This window comes from Peromyscus leucopus, chromosome 1, assembly GCF_004664715.2.
Source record: "Peromyscus leucopus breed LL Stock chromosome 1, UCI_PerLeu_2.1, whole genome shotgun sequence".
Taxonomy (NCBI): Eukaryota; Metazoa; Chordata; class Mammalia; order Rodentia; family Cricetidae; genus Peromyscus; species Peromyscus leucopus.
In genome coordinates, this window is record NC_051063.1 from 71,445,016 (window position 1) to 71,466,439 (window position 21,424).

Genomic DNA, 21,424 nt, shown 5'->3' on the forward strand with positions numbered 1-21,424 from the left:
TCCCAGGTGGTAGGTAGATCTTGCTGAGATTAGATGGTGAGAAAGGTGGAGGACAGACAGGCTGCCAGGCAAAGCTTGTACTGAGGCTGCTTGGGATCCTGGGGTCGCTGAGTTAGGAACGGTGGTGATCTTAATCAGCGAAGTCATTTCTCAGTCTGGCTGTATACTCCTGGAAGTTCTTAGAGAAACCTGCCAAGAAGATTTCCCCTGGTGCATCCTCGGGGCACGGACTCAGGCTGCACTGTCAGCAGGAATCTGCTGAGACAAGTATCTGAGTTCAGAGTTGGGTGTTCTGGAGCCCCGCTCCCTGTAAGTGCCTCCTCCAACCTTCAGGTAACGATGGTGCTGGCTGCAAAGATTCTGACGCTCTTCCAAGCCCTTGAACAAACGTTTCTAATCCACTAAATAAGCTGTCACCCTTTGCCCGGGCTGAAGGCTGCAGGCTCTTCCGAACCCCCAGCTTGAAATCCACGTGAAGCCCCCTTGAAGGCACAGTTGCGATTCCGGACTCACTTTTAGTATGGACTGTCTCAACTGCAAATAAAGCCTGCGCCCATCATCCACTACGATTAAGCAAGGGTAGAGTTTCTTTGTTTCCTTCAAGTCTTGGTTTGTGATTGAGAAACGTTTCAGTCTGGGCGCACTTTACCCACTCAGTTTCTTTCTTTTCCCCCTTATTTCTAAAAGGGTCAGTATTGTCAAGCAAGTGGGTATGTAATTTCCTTATCCTTTGGGAGGTGTTTTTTTTTTTTTTTTTTTTTTTTTTTTGAGACAATCTCACTTGGTAGCCAAGAATTCAAAGAGATACAGAGAACACATGCCTTGGTATCCTGAGTGCTGGGATATAAGATGTGTACCACTACACCTGGAATCAATAAAGAAATAAATGTGTATGTATAGTGTATGTACGGTAGAAAGCAAGAGAGACCTTTTTTTTTTTCTCCTGAGCAAATCATTGACAATGGAAAAGAGAATCCTGTGACACTTTGGGACAAGCCATACTACACGGAGTTCAGCTATGTTGATAATTAATACTTGATTCCCTCCAATGTTCAGAAAGGAGAATATTGAACATCGGCTGAAGTCAGAAAGGGAGGGAGTTAGCGGAGGTAACTTGTGAGGCGGCTTTCAAAAGTGTATGGAAGTTCGTCAGAGGAGCGCTGCTACCTCAGAAGGATGGTTCTTCGGCTGTGATGGATGCTTCTGTCATTGCTCTAGACTACTCGGAGGCTGTGCACTCGACGCTCTCTGTTCCTGACACTTGAGAGCTTGGAATGTCTATATCACCTTCCTTAAACTGGGCTGTTTGGGTTGTAAGGTGTGTGTGGGTGTGTGTGCAATGGGCAGTGAACTTCTCTGTCTGTTAGCCGGGCCTCCTCCTCTTAAATGAGGAGAGCTGTATTAGGAGATTAGTTAGGGCTGCGCACGCCTTTAATCCTAGCACTCTGGAGGCAGAGGAGCTCTGTGACTGTGAGCTAGCCAGGGCTAGCTACACAGTGGGATCCTTGTCCCTCTTTGTCCCCCTAAAATTGTATGGCTGGAAAAGTCATGGCTAGCTGGGAAGCTAGTGATTTCATGGCTTTCGTTGGTGTGTGGATTTTTTGTTTGTTTGTTTGTGGTGATGGTGCGTATATGTTAACCAAATGTTGGAATCCAGGTTAAGTGGTGAGATTGGGGGAGGGTGGATTGGAGGCAACAGTTCATGAATGTAACATGTGTCCCTCGCCTTTCTAGCGGGGTGCTTTCATATGTGGGCTCTGTAGTTGCATGGCAACCCACACTGGTGGAATTCCATCTTCATGGAAAAGCCATAGAGAAAGACTCCTGGCCATGCTTGCGGGCCAGATGTTGGCTTTCTCACTCGGCCACAGGACTGACTTCAGTGCCCACCCCTGCTGCTGCTCTGCCCAAATGAGAAGCAGGTCAGGTGACTGGGATGGTACCATATATTTCCCCCACCTGGGTTTAAATGAATGTGAGTGCTGTTTAATGCAATACCTAGCCTCATATTGCATTTGCCAAGAAAGTGCGATTTTTATTGAACGTTAGGATTGAATTCTTAACTGGGTAATCAATTTCAGTAGTGAGTTAAAATGCCTTCTATTAATGGACAGCTGCAGCCGTTCCTCCGACTTCCAGTAGATTAGCAGTTGTCAGCATTTATGCTAATAGCACTTATAAACCAGGAGCTTATGAAATGCACTTTATTATTCTGTATTTCTTAGAACACTTGCTAATACTTTTTGCTTGAAGATATTGATTGTTTGGTCCCTTGGTGTGCTGTGTGGCCCCGTAAAGGAAGCCAAGGGACGTTTTCACACCGACGACGACACCATCACCTCTCTGGTTTTGCACTCTTGGCTTCGTGTCAGAGAGGATGGAAAGGGTCCATTTGTTCTGCTGCTCCCCTGTTTAATTTGATCTGCCGTGCAGCTACAGCAAGACAAATAGTATTTTTAATGAAACCATTTAATAACCTGGTAGCTTCGAGTGGAAGGCATTGGGAAAATGCAATTAAAGGATGGCTGGCTGTAAACAGAATCGTGCTTCTTCCTCACCGACTCGGCTCATTGTGTTTTCAGGGTTTCAGCACTGTCCATGGTTGTAAACGGATGAAGCTGCACCCCCTTACAGAGACGGACAGCCCATCAAGTGTGCTGTAGAGTTTGTGGACGCATTTATATCGGTGAGTTACTGTAAAACATCTCCAGGTAAAAGTTGAGTTTTCTAAAAATCCCTTTTGGAAGGTGTTTTCAATTAGCAGATGACTATGGATCGCTGGTGGCTTCTGGGTGCTTCCCTGGGATGTCTCATGGCAGGATCATATTGATTGTCTTTCAATTAATTGCATCTGGTATTTTCATTTATCAAAGCAAAATACATGTAATTAACTCTGAAGCACTACAGTCCAGTGGCGAGCAATTCCTGCTGCTGCTTCTCTGGAGATAAGTCAGCAGAAATTATCCTACAAGGAAACTGGAGCCAGGATAGAAATAGTAGGACTTCTCGACGTATTAATTAGAAGGAATAAAAATGAATTAGGGAGATGGTTTCTTGCCGTCCAGTTACTTTGTAAGATGGTAGATGGATGTCCTTAAGAAGGCAGCGGCTGGCTGGCCATGGCAATAGTGCTTATGCTTTCGGAGTTCCAGCCTCGAGGATGTCTTGTGATCTAATGATTTTTCCCCCCCTGAGGGAGTCGATGGGGACTGTGGGTGGAGGTGGAGGAGGCATGTGGCAGAGAGAATATTGATTGGGCATGGTGCAGTCTTGCACTAGCTGCAAGGTTTAGGGTTTTTAGTTTACTGTTAACATGCTTTTTGCCGTCGTACACAAAATCTGGGTCTTGCTCAGAAGTCTCAAAGTGTCAACTTCTGCAATGGGATTGATTTCTGCCATGCCTCACACTCCCCCCCCCCCCCCCCCCGCACTTTGAAAAAATACATATTTCCCCCTTGAACTAACAATGTCATTCAAAAACGGGGAGTCAGTCGTGAGCCTAGCTCATTATTCTTACTGTATAGTTTAGAGGTTCGAGGTGTGGTCAAGATGGTCACAGCTGGATCATAGCTGGCTTTCTCAGCTTCCAGGAGCAGTAAGTGGTGACCCCCGGGGGACCAAGCTGAATCTCAAGTGTGAACAAAACGGCAGAGGGAGGTTATAGGGCTGTAGATTGAGAAAGGATTCTGCTTGGGCGCCTCCTTTCTCATGGAGCAAGGCCAACAGGACAGCAGCCTAGCCAGGCAGTCCTAGGCTTGCAGATGTCTCCCCAGCTTAGTGCCTGTCAATAAGGAGCTTCATTTTGGGGTGTTGGAGGAAGGAAGAGAGTATGTGGGCTGAGTTGCCGGTGCCCGCCTTGCATTTGACTGCAGAGACCTTTCCCAGCCATTCTTTGATAAAGTGGGTGGGCGCTCACATTGGCCACTTGACGCAAGAGTGCTTGGTGGTCTTTGGACAATTACCAGTCTTAGCATTGGGGTGGAGGTGGTGATGGACTTAGATTATCCATGAACCCTCTGTAGGGGAGGACATATGAGGAAAGCCCAATAGCCTCTGCTTTGGCTAGTTTTTATGTCGCCTTGAAACAAGCTAGAGTCATTTGGAAAGAAAGGACGAGCCTGTGGGACATTTTCTTAATTAGCTATTGATGTGGGAGGGCTCAGCCTGCTCACTGTAGGTGGTACCATCTCTGGGTTGGTGGTTCTGGGTGCAATAAGAAAGCAAGGTAAGCAAACCGTGAAGAGCAAGCCAGTGAGCAGCACTCTTCCATGGCCTCTGTTTCAGTTACTGCCTCCAGGTTCCTGTCCTGACTGCTTCTGAATGATGGACTGTTATGTGGAAGTGTAAGCTGAAATACTGTCTTCCCCAAGTTGCTTATGGTCATGATCTTTTAACACAGCAATAGAAACCCTAAGACAGCCTCTTTCAGTTTTTTTTTTCTTGACTTCCGCTTTTCAAGGCTACATTTCACTATTCCCCTAGGGCAGTGGTTTTCAACCTTCCTAATGCTTTGATCCTTCAATACCTCATGCTGTGGTGACACCCCCCACCACCACCACTATGAAATTATTTCGTTGCTACTTCATAACTGTAATTTTGCTGCTGTTATGAATTGTAATGTAAATATCTGATATGTGCCCCACAGAGGGGTCATGATCCACAGGTTGAGAACCGTTAGTTACCCTTGGACGACCTGTGCCAATGTCTGTTGCCTAGGCTGGTGCACTGTAAGTTATTATTGAGAACTGTGATGCTGCCACAGGTGTGTTCGGTCCTGTCCAGATGCACACCCATTCTTATCTGGGTCAGGGAACCCCTGGGCTCGGGAGCAGTTCCTCAGAGGGACACTTGTATTTTATGGATTCTCCTCTTGGGGTTGGGAAAAGAAGTGCTTTTGTAAATACCTGAAAAAGAATGGAAGTCACATCAGAGCTTTTAGCTGTTCTTACATAAAACAATGGCAGAATCCATCCAGTGGTGGCGCGGAGTTTTATGAGAAGTGGATCTGGATCTGGCTGCCTATACACACTTCCTTTCTTCTCTTTCCTTTCCTTTCCTGCTCGCCCCCTCTTTAAAAGATTGTATGTTTATGGGTGCTTACCTGTACACCCAGAGGAGGGCATCTGGTCCCCTGGAGCTGGAGTTAAAGATAACAGTGATTTACCTTGCTGCTGGATACTGGGAACCAAACCCGGCCCCTCTGCAAGAGCAGAAAGGGTTCAGAACACTGAGCCACCTCCAGCTCCACGCTGTATCTTGATAGATCGTGATACAGATTTGGATCCCTGGAGAGGCCATCAGAGGTGACAGAGAGCTGCTGCTGGTCACTTAGTGTGGTAGAAGAGGCCTTGCCATGGTCTGTCATGCCAACCAGGCTAGGTTGACCAAGTGAGCTGGGTTTCCAGTTGTCTTAATAGTACCAGGCGAGGTCACCACTCTAGGCACTGGGCTTCTAATCTGTTACCTTTCTTTCATGAAAAACAGAAAATAACAGTCTTGCCTTGTTAGAAACAAATGCCTACTTGGCATCTGATGGTATGGGTTGCGGTGTTAGTGTGCTAGTTTTCAGGATCCCAGCCTTCAGCCTGTTAGTGTGCTAGTTTTCAGGATCCTGGCCTTCAGCCTCCCGGCTGTAGTTGCTAGCTCCAGTAAGCATGTCGCAGTGGCTATTGAAGAACATGTGATCTGCTGAAGTGACAGTGACGTCGGGCTACCAGGGTGAGAAACAAAAATCCGCAAAGAAAATACACAAGTCTGTAAGCCAGGAGCTACGGGTAAGGCCGAGCGTGCTGGAGGAGAGGAGTGGAGCGGAGCTAGCTCCTTGTGGAGAGAGAGGTTCTGCAGCCGGAGCCCTTGGTTCCTGTTGGAACTTGATGTCCCCAGCAGAAGCCAAGCACGTGATAAGCACTCCCAGCCTCCTGAGAATAAATGGGAAGTGTTGGTGGACCCACACTTCTTCCTCCTGAGAATTTTAGAATCCAAGTGTCACTTCCTGAATGGGACTAGCCCCTGGGATCCTCCCTGTTTCCTCAAGTCCAGGGCTCCCCGGCTCCTCCCGATGGGTTTGGTTGCCTGCTAGGTTAACAGTGCTCTCTGTTTTCTGCCCCATCCTGTTGTTGAAGAGGAAACAGATGCAACAGCCTCAGTTTTCACTGGTGCCACTCAGGGGACAGAATTCTGTCTGTTTTCCGGGGTTCTCGGCCGGCATTGGGATTCCTGCTGCGGGGCCGTCTTTTGGAAGGTATCTCCCAGCAGGCTCTATTTAGCATTGTTGGTGAACCCGGTCAGTCACCTGTCTTCTTTTAGCACTAGACACAGTTGGGCACTCTGGTAGATGCAGAGATAGAGTCATCTCTTCCCCTAATGACCAGGGCTGAGACTCTGGTGTGCAGATCTGCTCACTGACATGTGGAGCCTTCTTGCAGAATTGGGTGCATCTGTCTCCTAATCTGTAGACCCTTGGGATCAGTGAAGAACTCAACACTTTGATCCACTCATCTGCAGTGAAGCCTTTCTGCAGACCCGGGGTTAAGGTGGTGATGGTATCGTCCTAAGCCCAAGTTCTCGCTTGTGTCCCTTCTTCCTGGTGAGGTCTTTGAGAAGCACCATGGTGGCTTTGGTCAGCGTCACCTGGGGTAGGAGAATCCATTTGGAGTTGGCAAGGACATTCTGGGGTCTTTGATCTTTCTGAAGGTTCATTTCTCAAGTGTATAACGGCACTAGGTCATGCCTAAGCTTGTGAGAGGCCAGCACATGGTTCACAGAGCATGGAGGCTGGCCTCTGAATGCTTCCTGTGGGTTGGCTGTGGGACACACACACACACACACACACACACACACACACACACACACACCCGCTGTTGACTGACCACCCAAGGTCTCCCCAGTAGGTTTAGTAACCACAAACAACATTCTGTGGAAAAACTAGATGCAAACACCAGTGAGCCCTCCCTGCGTGGAGCTTGGATTCCATGGAGAGGAGAGGAGAGAGTGTGAGGAGAGGCTCTGACTTGTTGAGAAATGATACTTTCTTGTCTGAGCCCTGGGCTGCGGATGTGTATGTTAATGTGTAAAGTGTGGAGGCAGGAGGATAAACTTTCTTAATAAAATTTTAGCTGGATTTCAGACTAAGGTTTCCACGTGTGATTAGTAGAGCAGAGCAGGACTATTTTTTGTGGACAGTTCATCGTCTAAGCATTACGTTGCTGGCACAAGACCCATGACGCCTACTTTAAAAGTTCACCTTTATTTTTAATTTTGGATATGAATGTGTGTTTCAAGTGTGTACATGTGTGTAGTGCCAGTGGAAGCCAGAAGAGAGTGTGGGGTTCCCTGGAGATGCAGTTACAGGCATTGGTGAGCGGCCTGGCATGGGTGCTGGGAGCCAAATGTGCTCTGAACTGCCGAGCCATTTCCCCAGCCTCCTTTTTCCCCTCTGCCTTAAACATGGCCTCAGGTCAAGTCACTTTGAGTTGATTTTTATGGCAGGACCTCCTCCATCATATGCTTGGACATGCCCGGCTTAGAGAACAGAAGGGCTTAAATTTGAACTTGGAGTGGTTGGCAGCTATAAATGCTGATGAAACCCTGACAGTGGCTCTACCTTCAGAGAGCCTAGCGATGAGGGAACTCACAGGTGTCTTTGTTTAAAACCAGTTTCAGGTCCCTGTTTTCTCTTGGCTTAAAGAGCAGAACGTCAAATGCATTTCCCAAAGCAGAGCTGCAAGAGCCACCAGGAATCCCATGCCCTCCTAGAGCCGGGCTTCAGCCTAATGTTTTATCTGGGTCCAAAAGAAGGATGCTATTGGCCCATGGCCCCTTCCTTCCCCTTGGCATCCATCTAACCCCGTCTAGAACACTCACTCTCTATTGATTGACTTCCTATATTTTTTGGCAAACTTCGAGACTCCCACCTGGCCCCAAGCTGCATACAAATAAAGTCTTCCTGCTAACTGAATGCATTTTGCAATTCACTCTTTCCACACAGCAATTAAGATAATTCCCCTAGACTTACACCAGCTAAGGATAAATAGCCAGCTTTAAAAAGAAAATGCTGTGTAATTTGCCTTTTCAGGGTGCGGTCGTCCATGAGAATGTCTTCTGTGAGTGACCATTTGTGAAGAGAAGGGGAGTGGGCCATACCTCTGAATTTTCTCTGAGAAGCCGCCTTAATAGCAACGTTTGTACCTGTTTCATAATGTGGTTTCTGTGAGCACAAGACAAATCAGTTTCTCAGCAGTGGACTGTTGAAAAGAAGCGGCAGCAGCATGTGTGTGGGGGGTTAAGTTGCAGAAGCTGTTAAAAGTAATCAGACATGTAAAAAAAAAAAGAGCATTAGAGGGGAATGCTAATGGGCAAGGGTTTAAAATAATTACAACCGTTGGCTGGAGAGCCATTCAGAGCACCTGATAGTGGTATGTGAGCCCCATTTCCCATAGATGTGTTTGCTGTCGTCAGTGACTCCATCATGGGGTTCTCCACTTCCATCCCTCCGTCCTCTTGTCTGGGCTGTTGGTTCTGTCCTCCCTGTGAACTTCCGGTTGGATCTCTTAGAGAAAGACTCTCTCTCCAAGTGCAGTTGCGCTGTGTGTTGATGGGTTTGAGATAAGAAGGTAGGTAGAGTTGCCTGTTTCTCTTGCCTTACAACTGTTCAGCCTTTGGGAAGTCTCTCACAGCTCACACCTTAAAGAAGGGTCCCAGAGTCCAAGTTAGGTTTGTTCTTTTCTCAATCACTCAGTCACAGTGTATCTAGCTCCAGGTGTTGATCAAAGACACAGTCCGCTTCCATATAAGTCAGGGACTGGGTAGCAAGCTTAGGCAGGAGTCACAGGAGAGGGGTGGGATCTCACATCCCATGGAGACCTTGACCATTGTCTCCGGCAGACCATGTGGTGGCAGCCCTTGCCTTGACCTTCGTGGGGACATGGCTTGGGGTGATCACTGCCTTTCCCACATGCTTGTGTTATTACCAATGCTTCTTGAATGCAGGAAGGTGACCAGTTGTCTGGTGCTGGTCACGGCTGGAGCAGTAGCCAAGGATGTTAGTCTCTTCTGATGGAGTCTCTCTTTTTCCCTTCTGATTGCTTCTAGCGGGTGAGTGAAACTAAGTGAGACTATTCAAAAGGGAGTAGGATTGGAGTTGCACTTTCCACTGCTGGAAAGTGGAGGCATAACCTGGCTCCCTGCATGTAGGTAGGGTAGGGAATCTGAGCCCTGTGTGGCTTCGGAGCCTGCCTATGCTTTCCCATCTTCCGGGAGCGCTGGATTTGTGCTACCTCATAGATAACGGGGGGTTATGGTTCTGCTGCCAGGACTAGATCCAAGTAGTGACCATGAGGACCGCACAAGAGCTGAAGTGGCTCTCCAAGTCCCTGCCTGAGCTCTGGCTCCCTTGGGAGTGAAATTCAGATGACTATCAAATTCCTTCAGGGACCAGCGCAGCAGCTGCCTGTGTTGCTGCCATTAGAGGCCTGGAAGCTTGTGTTTCCTGTGTGTGTGTAACTGACAGCCCCAGTCCCACATTTGTTAGAAGCCTTCACCTGGATGAGCACGCAGCACTCCAGCTTTTCATGATTCAATTGTTACCCACTGCCGCTCCCTAATTACAGCCAAGGATGACCTCCAAGCCGCTGCGCCCGGGCTGCAGCTTCCTCTAGGAAGGAACATCCATATTGATTTGTGCCCTGGACTCCCCTGGGCTTATGGGGCCGCACTATAGGGCCCGATTCACGCCAGAAAGCCTCCTGTTTAAACAGAGCAGATTGACTCGGCACTAAACTTGGCCGGGAAACAGCTCAGCGCTTTGTGGAATTGCACCCGAGCAGTCTTTCTCCGGCAGCCCTGGGGACTTTGGCTGCTCTCTCTTGTGTTTGCAAGGGAAGGTAAAAATTCCAAGGCCTTGGTGAGGGGGAGAGGGGGAGAGTCCTGATACCATGGCCAAGAAACTCAGGTGCCTGGACCTTGACTTCCTCTGATGACAATGGCCTTGGGAAAAGTAAGCCACCTTGAGCTTAATTCCTGAGATGATTAATTCCCATTCCCCTGATTTCAAATGAAGTTAACAGTAGTATTTATTCTCCGTGCAGTTGGGATTCCATGAAAGCGTTTGGAAGAGGGCTTGGTGAGTACCTGGTACACCTGAGGAAATCATTGTCCTCATTGCCATCACCAATAGCAGCCACGGAACATGCAGGGCCCAGGGCTCATCGTGGGAAGGGCTTCCCCATCTGGAGACACAGCTCTCCAAGGTGCCACACCTCTGGTCAATTGTAATGAAAACTTGGTAGACAAAAGAAGAATCTAGAACACATGTTTTCTTGCCTACAACATATTTAATGAGTTCCTGACTGCTGTGTTTTCTTCTGTGGACTTAGGGGGTATGGGGGATGTCCTTCCATTGTATCAGCCTGGTGGTGATATTTCTATTTCTTCACCCAGCAGTGACAGGTTTGGGGGTGTCTCCAGGTTCAAGTAAACTTGCTTACTCTTGTGGGGAGATACTGGCACCATGATGCATTGCCTGTGACAGGTGCATGCGGTAGAGTTGACGCCTAACCTGCTAATAACATGCATCCCCTCACGTCCCAGTTGATGGCTTAAGACTCCACAATTTGCCTGAACCTTCTGTCTGTATACTGCAGGCTGTTGGGTAGAAAAGAAGTTTCTTAGGGTCGAGCACCTTGGAAACCCAGTCATCTCATGAGGGTTACCTTGTGCACCGTAAGGCGATGAGGCCCTCACACCACCTGGTTAGGGTATGCAGCCGTTCAGACCATCACAGGGCCCCATCATCCTCACAGCCTCAGCAGTTTTTTGCTTATCCCCCAAAGGCTCCATCTCCAAATATATAACCACATTTGAATGTGGGGGTCCAACCTCCAGCACTTGAACTACTTGAACTTCATCTCATGCATAGCAGGGTCTGAGGTCCACCGCAGCTCGCCCCCTGTCCCCCCCTCACCCCCCCCCCCAGCCAGGGAGAGGAGGAGGACACGGATAGGGTTTTATCTGGGAGCCACGCGGGGCAAAGCTGGTGAGCACCCACCACTTCACATGAAAGGCTGTTAGATTCAGGTCACTGGGTTTGGACTCCTGCATTTTATGGCAAAGTCTAAAAATGCAGATTTGTAACAACGAACGTTAATGAATTCAGACTGTTTGAATTTCACGCTGAATAATGGCTGGAGTTATCAGGGCCCACAGCTTTTGAGATCTGGGATCATGCAATCTTTTCTCAAGATTAAATTGATAGAATGATGTAATACCGAGTTACTTTTATTAACAATACTGGCCGTAAAAGAAACATACTTATTAAGAGAAGAATTTAGTAAAAACAGTAATAACTAGACAATCTGGAGTATGTAATCTATTCAGTAACTTTGAAAATGCCACATCTCATTTTGAATGCAATGTTGTGCCCATAGGTATTGAATGAAATACCTTGTACCCTAGGGCTTCCTCTTTTCTACATTAAAAATATTCTATTTAAATGCAGATTTTGATTTGCAATCTAGGAAGAGGATTCTAGAAGAATACGGAAGGACAACTCTGCATGTATTGACTTAATTCTAGCTTCACATCTTCCTCTTGTTCTTTCTTCTTGTCCCCTCCCCCACCCCCTCCCCCAAAGGGTCATGTCGAAACACACAAGTACGGAGAGCTTAAAGTTTCAGAGAATAATAATGTTATTATACCTTTGTCTGTCTCAGCATTATCCTCTGTCCTTTCCCCTCCCCCACCCACAGTCAAGTTGAGGAAACACAAAAGGCTTTGGATTTTCTCACATGACAGGAGCCTGAGAATTTCTTCCTTTACACCGAGTTAATTGCCGCAGTAGGGGATGGACACACATCCTCGAACCCTGTTCATATTTATATGTTTTGTATATTGAGGCTTATTTTAATTTGATATTCTGGGTTTTGTGTGTTGTCGGCTGTTTACCCCGCGCCCTCTCTGCTCCCTCCTTCCTCCCCTGTCTCTCCGTGTGATGCTCATACATGTTCGTGCATGAATGCATGCATGCCCGCTGAAGGACAGCCCCTGCCACTGCGTACACACCTCTTCTATTTTTGAGAGTCTCTCACTCTCCCGGAACTTCCCCGGTAGGCTAGGCTGGCTGGTCAGCAAGCCGACGGATCCTCTTGTCTCTGCCTCCCCAGGGCCAAGATTACAGACACAGGCCACTATGTCCGGCTCTTTCCACGTGGGGTTTGGGGGTTGGACTCGGGTCCTCTAGCTTGGCAAGGCAAACACCTTACCAGCCGAGCTGTCTCCCCCTCCTCTGACTTCTCTATATCCGTTCCCAGCAGCTTACCTGGAAAGCCAGTGGAACAGCCTCCAGGCACATGTTAGGGAGCATGTCAGGGCTCCCCTTCACACAGCGCAAGTGACTTGTTTAATGTTGAGCTTCGGTAACCAAAGACATGCATGTATAGCTTTTGACATTCTACTCTTGGAATTAATTAGGTGTCTAATCATTATAAATACCGTTTTCTTTCGCTGCTGTCTGCTGCTAATCCTGCCTCTCTTGCTACATACACTTGTCAGTTTCAAACTGAGCATTGTGTTTTGGCTTTTATGATCTGTCAAGGGAGAATGGAAGTAAATTCTTTATAATATGCTAATTGGCCTATTTGGGGATTTTAGAAACAGACATCAGTGTGTGCCAGTAACACAGTTGATGGCCTCTGTTCATCAACAGTCAAAGGTTTGGTTTGTTCACGTGATCTTGGGGAGGCCTGCTCTGTCTTCCCAGGGCTTGGCCCTGTCCAATTTGAGGTCCTTTTTGCTGGTGCTTGAGGCCTGGGCCTGTGACCCTGTGGAATGTGTTTTGAAGAGGCCTCTGACCAGGGTGGGCTGGGTTGTGGTTGGCTCTAAGAAGAGCCTGGACAACTAACTACCCAGGGCAGCCTGGCTGCAGCTGTGGGCCGAGACGGTGTCTATGGGCCGAGACGGTGTCTGTGGCCCCACGGAGTCTTATGCTCTTTCCTTGTGCTCTCTTCTTGAGCTGGGGACTCTGGGCAACTCAGAAGCTCTTGTTTCATACAAACCCATTGACGGCCCCTCCAGGCAGCGAGGCTTGCCTCTCCTTGCTGGAGATGGGGGACCCCACTGTCGTAAAGGACCATTTTCTTCCTCAGATGGTATAGGCATGGTATAAACAAAGGCACGGGGTGAGGTGGAGACAGTGGCATGGGGATAGTGCAGAGCAGCTCGGTTTGAGTTGTAGGTGTGTGTACTTTTCAAGGAAGGTGAAGTGTTGGCTTTTCCTGGTCAAGAAAGCAGAGTGGGAAGGAGAATCGTTTGAAGGGCCCGAGTGCTCCGACCACTGGCTCTGGAAAGTCAGCTGTGTGTTCTGTGTTCCTTGTGAGCTGGAAACACCCGTGGCCTCTGCATGTGGTGTAGCGGTTACAGCCTTACGCATTCCTGTTAGTGAGCAGAATGGTGAGGCATGCTGACTCCGTGGCACTCGGCAGGGGCAGAGGTAAGATTTGAACCAGATGGAGAGGTCTGGTCTGAACACCCAGCACGTTCTGCTCTTCTGTCTTCTTCAGACAGATGGACTTGGAGTGTGTAGTATGGGATTGGAAGTTGGAGGCCACATGTTCATAGATGGCTTTTCTCTAGTCTGCCTCTGGGATGTCCCACGTTTCCCAAGAGGCCCTTTGGGGCTCTTACTGCATGGAATTTAGAACTTGGAGTTCTCCAGCCTGGTAGGGGTGACGCCAAGCCAGGAGAAACCTTGAATTTGCCTGCTATCACCAGAGCCTCGGGTGGACCAGTGTAAAAGGGCAGCTCCCATGCCGTGCTGTCTGCTCGCTTGCTCATGCTCCCCCCCCCCCACCATCTACCTCTTAGCCCCAGGATAACTCTGTGGACATACCGTCTCTCTTCCTCTAGGTCTTGGCTTTCATTAAGGACAACCAGGAGGCTCACATACCCACAGTCGCACTGCTCAGCCTGTATGCGCGTTCTTAGACTAGTATTAATTCTCAGGCACCAGTGGAGGGTGGGAGGGGGTGTGCTGACATCATCGTAATGAACAGCGTAGGAGGAAATGGACCACAGGTTCCTGAGGCCCAGCAACTTGTTTCCAGAACTCAGCGTTCTCTGATTCCTAGCGGTGGGATTTCTGTCAGTATACCTTCCTAAGTGTGGAGTTTGGGGTCTGTTTAAAAGAGAGAGGTAGGGGCTGGGCTAGAGAAATGGATTAGGGGGCGATAATAGGGTTTGTTCTGCAACCACGAGGACCTGAGTTGTTAGAACCCCAGCACCTACGTAAAAAAAAGCCAGGTGCGGTTAGCCCGGCGTTGGAGGACAGACAAGGCTCTCTAGAGCTTGAAGGCGAGCTGTCCCAGCCAAAGTGGTGAGCTTCGGTTCAGTGGGAGACTGTCTCTAAAAGTAAGAGTAACAGGGGAAAATGTTCCATGTCCTGCTCTGGCCCCTCATGCATACGCAAAGGTGCATACCCGCACATAAACCACACACACAAAATCAGTTAAAAATACAGATGCACATGGCAGGTCTTTCATGAACAGTGACTACAAATCTGAGACTAGGACTATCAGCTCCCCCCACCCCACCCCCTTTGCATCTAGATCTTTTGGCAAAAGGCAGTGACAAGGGAGCCTTGACCGAGATTGGAGCGTCCGAGCCTCTGACCCGTTATTTCTGTCTCACTCCCGCAGGCGCATTGAGATGCACTCATGTGCAAACACTTAAACACATACTTACATGACTGCATGCTCATATGCTCACAAATGCACACAGTCTTGGACACATGCAAATGTTTGCACTTTTGGCTTATGCAAGCAGAGATAGCATAGTGTGTGCGCGCACACACAAGCACATGCTCACTATCAAATTTCACAAGACATGCACACATATATGCACACCTCTACACACCTTTACATAACCGGTGTGAACTGGGCGTAATTTGCCTGTGGTATGTGTACCCTAGGAGGCTGAACCATAGTAGTTCCTGTTTCCTGGTGCTCAGCAGCAATTGCCTTTGCAGCCTCTGAGGGCTGTGTGTGAGACGCCGCCATGCCTTTGGCTTCTATGCCAGAGAACTCGGACAAGCAGCCGTCCATCCTAACCATTCACGGAGACACCTCTGGAAACGGCCCCTGGTGATAATTCCACCAGGCCTCTTGCTTCTCCTGGTCCTCTAGGTTGATGAGTAGGGCCAGTTTAATTTGAGGCCAGTAAATTTTATAATTGGATGTAACAAGTCAAGTTTACACATTACCTCCAGCACTCTGGCCAGGGGAGTGAGTGATCCTATCTGGATCAGATTATTTTATTACACCAACGTGGAAATCAGGAGCGCACACATAATCAGGGAGTCAGCAGGTTCATACACTACTATCTCATTAAATTTTCAGGCAAAAGCTGCAAAAATTAATTGGAGGCATGTAATAGTTTAGAATGTGAGCCGGCGTACGGTGATATAAATTACAGGGGGAGAAGACAGCTTTATATACTGAGAGAGGCGAGCCTGGTTCCCTTTAATGAGAAGAGATAGGACACGGAGCTATTTTTTCATTACCGATGCGCTCTAAAGTGTTTGGACTTCGCTGATGAATAGAGTTAATTCGCCGCTACACTTCCAATAATTCATGTTGCACAGTTTAATGACTTCTAGATAAAAACAGGATTGAAATGTTAATTTCTCTGAAGAAATCGGGGGCACTCTTGTATATCGGACGGCCTCCCTCACCTCCGTGCCTACATTAAAGCACCGGTTAATTTCACTAAACAAGTGTCCTGGAGGTGTTTCTTGTTGCAGAGATGTTGATGTTTCTTACCCGTGTCCATGCCCCTTTTCCTAACTCTCAGCATACGCTTGATTGACTGTCTCAGGCAAGAATGTCAGAGGAGCCGGGTCAACATAACTCGACCCGTCAGTGACCACAGGCTGCCATCTCCCTTCTGAGCACAAGAACTTATTTTTAGACTTGATTTGACTGTTGTTAGCCATGGGTTTCATTGAATAGATTAGCGTCTCCATCTCCCAGCTGGGAAGTAAGAGCTAGGGATTGGTCGATACTGGACTTGGGGCGGTTTGGTCTCACTGTGAAGACATATTTTACATTTATCTAATAATTGTGTGTGCGTGCGCGTGTCTGTGCAGGCTTGAGTCACAGCATGTGTGCTTGTGGATGTCTGGTCTCTCCTGTCCAGGTGGGTTCCAGGGATTGAACTCAGATCACGAGGTTTGACAGCAAGTGCCTTTACCCCTGAACCACCCCTGCCAGCTCTGATGGGGAGCGTTTAGCATTGTGTCCTTGTTTTTTTCTTCCACTGTTCATCATTTGAGGACAGATGGACACGGAGTCCAGTGTTGTCTTTTCTCAGATGAGAAGGAAATGCTGAGCATGGCAGTGTTAACCTGCTGCAGCCACACTTAGCAGGTGCTTGGATCCCCTCCCTCTATTTCTTCATCTTCTTCCTACTCCTCCCTTTTTTTTTTTTTTTTTTTTTTTTGAGACAGGGTCTCAAGTATCCTAGGCTGGCTCCAAATTCATGTTGTAGCAGAGGATGACCTTGAACTCCCAACGTTCCTGCCATGCACCACCTCTCAGGACTGATGCCACATCCTCTCCCCGCCCCCACCCCCACAGAAACAGCTGATTCTGTCCTTGGTCTCCATCTCCTCTTGCCCCTTTTCGTCGGGTGCACGTTTCTGGTGTCCTACCTTGGTGGAAAGTCGACTTGGCTGTGAGCAATACCACCTATTTCCTAGATCCTTAGACATTTCATGATTCTATTAAGGCAGCCTTTCTTGACTTGGGCTTCATTGGCATTTGGGGGCAGGTATTATCTCAGCGTGGGCCTGCCTAGTTGGAAGCATTCGCTCACGATGCAGTCAGTTGTCTGTAGACATTGTCAAAGTCCCCTGAGTGAGACTAGCCCCCCTTGGGCACCCCTGGTTCCAGGAAGGTTGAAATGACTGGTGGCCCGTTTTCATATTCTGCTTACACATCTTGCAGTTCCCTCCACTGTGGTCCAGCAGAAAGCTCCCGGCGTTCTACAGGCAGGGTTGATCCGTGCAGCGGTCAGAGGCTCTGCCTCTTCTGGCTCTTCTTTGTACCTCCATGGCAGAGGCAGGGCCCCGTGAGGGAGGAGGCCACTGAGACGGAGGCCCTGCCTCTCACATCGCCTCACGCCCGCCCGGTGCCTGGCTTCTTTACTCTCACACGACTGCTCATGGCAGTGCCTTTGACAGACAGATTTATTTGTCACCTTGTCATGGTGACATGTTGGGATGGCTTCACCGCTCATGTGCCATTGACACTTGGCTGTCTGAAGTCGGGATGCCGCATCCATCCCTCAGACGGAGTGGAGGCTTATCAGCAGCAGGCATAACCTCGCCGCCTGCTTCCCTGTTTCTTTAACTTTTAATTGAAACCGCTTAGTTGCCACCCCTGCTGTTAGGAATCTGGGGACAATTAGGAAAGTCCCATCTGTCCTTTGAACCATATTATATTGCCTTTTCCCCCTTCACTATCTCGAGAAGATGGTGAATCTTTGCAGCAGTGTCTTCCCGTGGTCCTCTTGCTTCCCCACTGGCTGGGTTTTTATCTCAGTTGAATGAGTTATGGCAACTCTTTAATTCAATTATTTTCTGTCGTAGGCTTGGAGATGATTTAGTCGAATCAAATGCTGGGCTTCTTCTCTGCTGCAGAGCAGTGACTTCCCACAAGGCTGGGGGTGGATTTTTTTTTTTTTTTTTAAGTCTTCACTTCCAGCCACTGTCGCAGGCATTTGTACTGCTTGCCCCCTCCCCCGCCCTTCTTTGGCACAAGCTCCTAGTCAGTGTTCCCAAGCATAGATTGGAAACGGCAGATGCCATGGGCTTTGCCAGTCTTTCCCCAAGGCAAGGAATTATCTGTCCAATGATATTAGGTCAGTGAATTCCCACCCAGCTGTGTGGGGGGGGGTGGAGGGATGGGGGCGGGGCAGCCTGGGTGACCAGGGAGGCCCTGTATAAGCCTCAGTGTGGTAAACAATCTCGCCTGCTTTGGCATTTGACTCTGGATTTTAAAATGTGCCTGGCATGGCAATGTTTCACACAGCCATCTTTAACCTTTGTGGATTTTTAATGTGGAATATCTGTTCTAAATAGAACCCGCCTTGGTCAGTGGCTGTCTCAAGTACATGGAGGTGGTAAAATGGTCACCCAGACAGCAGGCGGGATTAGAAAAGCATATTTAGGCCCTATCGTTCTTCAGTGGGAATTCTCTTAGTAAGGCTGCCTTGTCTGGTGCTTTCCTGATAGGCCCGTGAGCTCAGGTGGAAGGACACAGCCAAGATGCTTTTACGCCAGTGAGCATTAAAACAATTGCAGGTGAAGGACCCAGGTTGAGGCAGGAGGAAGTGGACAGGGGTCACCTGGTGTTTGGTCGCCTCAGCTGCTGAGTACTGGGCACCATTCAAGACCTGCATATGTGCATGCTAGGGTTGGGACCCTCCCCAGGGTGATCTCTGAGCCCAGTTAAACTTGGGGAGCACATGCTGTCCCCTAAGGAACAGGGCACACCAATGTTGCCACCCTACCCTAGCCTTTTGGGTGTCATTGGCCCCATATGCTGTGTGACCCATCCCTAGAGTATAAAGGTGAGTGAGTGTTTCGGAAGCACTCTGGCTCCTGAAGATAGCCGCATGCTCACACCTGGCGCTTTGCAGAAGAAACAGCAGCCTCCTTCATCCCCTTGGGGCTTATCTGCACATAGATGTTGGCTACACAGCGACGAAGCCATCTCTGTTCTACCTGAAGGCTGGGCTGGGCCTGACTGGTACTTACTAGAGCTAAGCCCAGGGGGCTGAGACCACCGGGCATGATGTATTTGCCTCTCTGGGTCTAGCCCAGTACTTGGTAGGCAGGCTGGAAGAAGAGAAATCGGTACCTGGGAGTAATCCCTCAGAAACTGCAAGCAGATGTGGAAGCCACTATCCACTTTCAAGAAAGTGCTACCTTTATTCTTCTACCTAGTGATTGTCAGTTCTTCTTAATAAACCGAGACTTGGGGACTGGAGAGATGGTGCGGCAGTTAGGCACACTTGTTACTCTTGCAGAAGGACCACCAGGTTCCCTTCCTAGCGGCCACATGGCAACTCACAACCCCCTGAAACGACAATTCCTTGCGATCTGATATCCTCTTCTGACCTCTATGGGCAGCTGCCATGCACATGGTATGTAGACAAGTGTCCAGGTCAAATACCCATACACACAAAGAAAGGGAAATCGAGACTTGGGTCATTTGTGGTTTTGATGTCAAAAGGATAGGTGTAGGGCTGGGGATATACCTCCATTGGTACAGTGTTCGATCCCTAGGATTACATAAAGCAGGTGTGGTAAGGCACACCTGTAATCCCAGCACTCCAGAGGTAGAGGGTGGGAGTCCTTGTTGGATAATTCAGAGCCAGCCTGATATAAGAAATACCATCTCAAAAGGTTCCTTACACCCTTAAGCACTGACAGTTTAAAATGCAGAATTGAATGATTATTGATTCACTATTGAGGACTAAAGTAATCAAGAGGCCATCTGATAGTAAATGATATTTTGAGATTCTTACTATGTTTCAAGCTGGTCTGGAGTTTATATATAGACAGGTTGTCCTCGAGCTCCCGAGAGATGCTCTTGCCAGGCGAATAGTGTGTTTATCTTTATGTGGTAGAATTTGGGTGATTGTGACTTTTTACATCCCTTCTCCTCCATCCCAAACTTGTAATGAATGCCTGCTATTTTTGGTGTGGGGGGAAAATATTGACTACTCACTGCTTATATCTGAAGAGAGAAGCCACACAATGCAAACCATAAAGGCAAAACAAATCATGCACCGTCCTCACCTCCTCAGGATCCCAGCAGCACCTCTCTGTCCCTGGCTTTTCAAGGTCGGAAGGTCCTTAAGGCTGAGACCCGATGAGCTCAAAGCATATGGAGGACAGACTGTGGTTCACTTTCCAATCAAAGAGACTTGCTTGTGTGCCCATTTGTGATAGTAGATGGTGGGTAGAGATGGCTACAGGTTGGGCTTGTGTTCTTAACTTCCCTCTGGTCTCTCAGCACACGCGTGGACTCAGGCTTCCCTGGCAGCGGAGACGGTACTTGTGGTTTTCATATGTGTAAGAGGTATCGGTTTGTTTTCATGTCTTGGCAGGACCTTGTCCCCCAACTTGAGCTGCCTGGACTCAGGCACACCTCTGCAGTTTGCTAGTTCTGCAACCTTGGGAAGATGGCGGTTCTTTTCTGTGCCTCAGCTCGCTTCCTTCTGTCTCTGTAGGCTTGTATGACGAAGCCAAGCAGAACTGAAGATGTAGCCCAGCATAGCATGTGTGGGTCGCACATATGAAATCCTGGGTTTGCTTCTGGTACTGTGTGAACTAGGCGTTGTGGTACATGCCCGTGGTCCCAGTGCTTGGGAAACAGAGACAGGCTTGAGTGTGAGGAGTTTGGACTGGAGGTGTAACTCAGGCAGAGCACTTAACCTGGCACACACAAGACCCAGCCCTTAAAATGAAAGGGGGGAACAAGGGGGGGCAGCTGCAGCACCCCCACCCGCAACCCCACCCCCCACCCCCGGCATACCAACATGTTAACCTGTAGTTAAGTCTGCTTTGCTCTGTTGAGATAGACAGGGCTGTTGGACAAGGCTACCTTTGGGGTACTCAGTCCTGAAACTGCTTTACTCCTGGGGCCCCAGTCTGTAAAGAAGCCATCACCCAGAAGTGGCTGGTTGAGTGAGTATGTCGTCTTTCTGCTCCTCAATCCTTCACTATGAGCTTCCCCTAAACAGCTGGATTGCCAGGAGTGGTTTCTTTGGTTGGACATTTGTGAAGAGCCTGCTTTGTGTCGGGGATTTCGCCAGGGGGCTTGGCCTGCTTGAGGTGCCCATTGGCTCCCTAGCTGTTCATTCCTGGGGTGATCAGCTACTGGGTCTGTGTCTACACCATCCTCTCTAGGTCAGCCAGACTGTTACCTGTAAAGCGTAGCTGTCACCATAGTTGGTCATCTTGGCAGAGAAATTCAGGCTTTGTTATCCGGATTTGACGTTTTTCTGTCAGTTCAGATTCTTTTGAGTCTCCAGATGTTTAGAAGCAGCATACTGTTAGGAGTATTTATTTTCCTTTTTCATCCTATTGTGGTCAAGCATTGCTTTGGTGTGTGTGTGTGTGTATGTGTGCGCGCGCGCTTAATTCTGGTGGAAAAACCTGTCAAAGGCAGATCTGTTAAAGTGAAAAAATATTCCACAGCATATTATTAGGCGCTGAAATATTCTGTGTAGGTTTTAGCTTGTTTGGAGGCGTAAATAACTGCCCTAGGAGAGCTGGGTCTCAGTTGCTGCTTGCTTGAAAGGGAAGCTGGAATGAGACGGCTCCAACTTTTTAGAAAGTCCACGGTACTGTGTGACGGACGCA

The 21,424-nt window shown here is 48.5% G+C and overlaps 1 protein-coding gene across 3 annotated transcripts in view; it reads left to right on the forward strand.

Moving 5' to 3' along the window:
- Ctbp2 (C-terminal binding protein 2) overlaps window positions 1-21,424 on the forward strand; it is a 139,341-nt gene that overhangs the window by 37,013 nt on the left and 80,904 nt on the right. For all 3 annotated transcript variants that reach the window (XM_028868689.2, XM_028868709.2, XM_028868698.2), the window contains one exon: window positions 2,583-2,686. The gene's annotated coding sequence lies outside the window, so the exon portion shown is untranslated. The remainder of the gene's footprint in view (window positions 1-2,582; window positions 2,687-21,424) is intronic.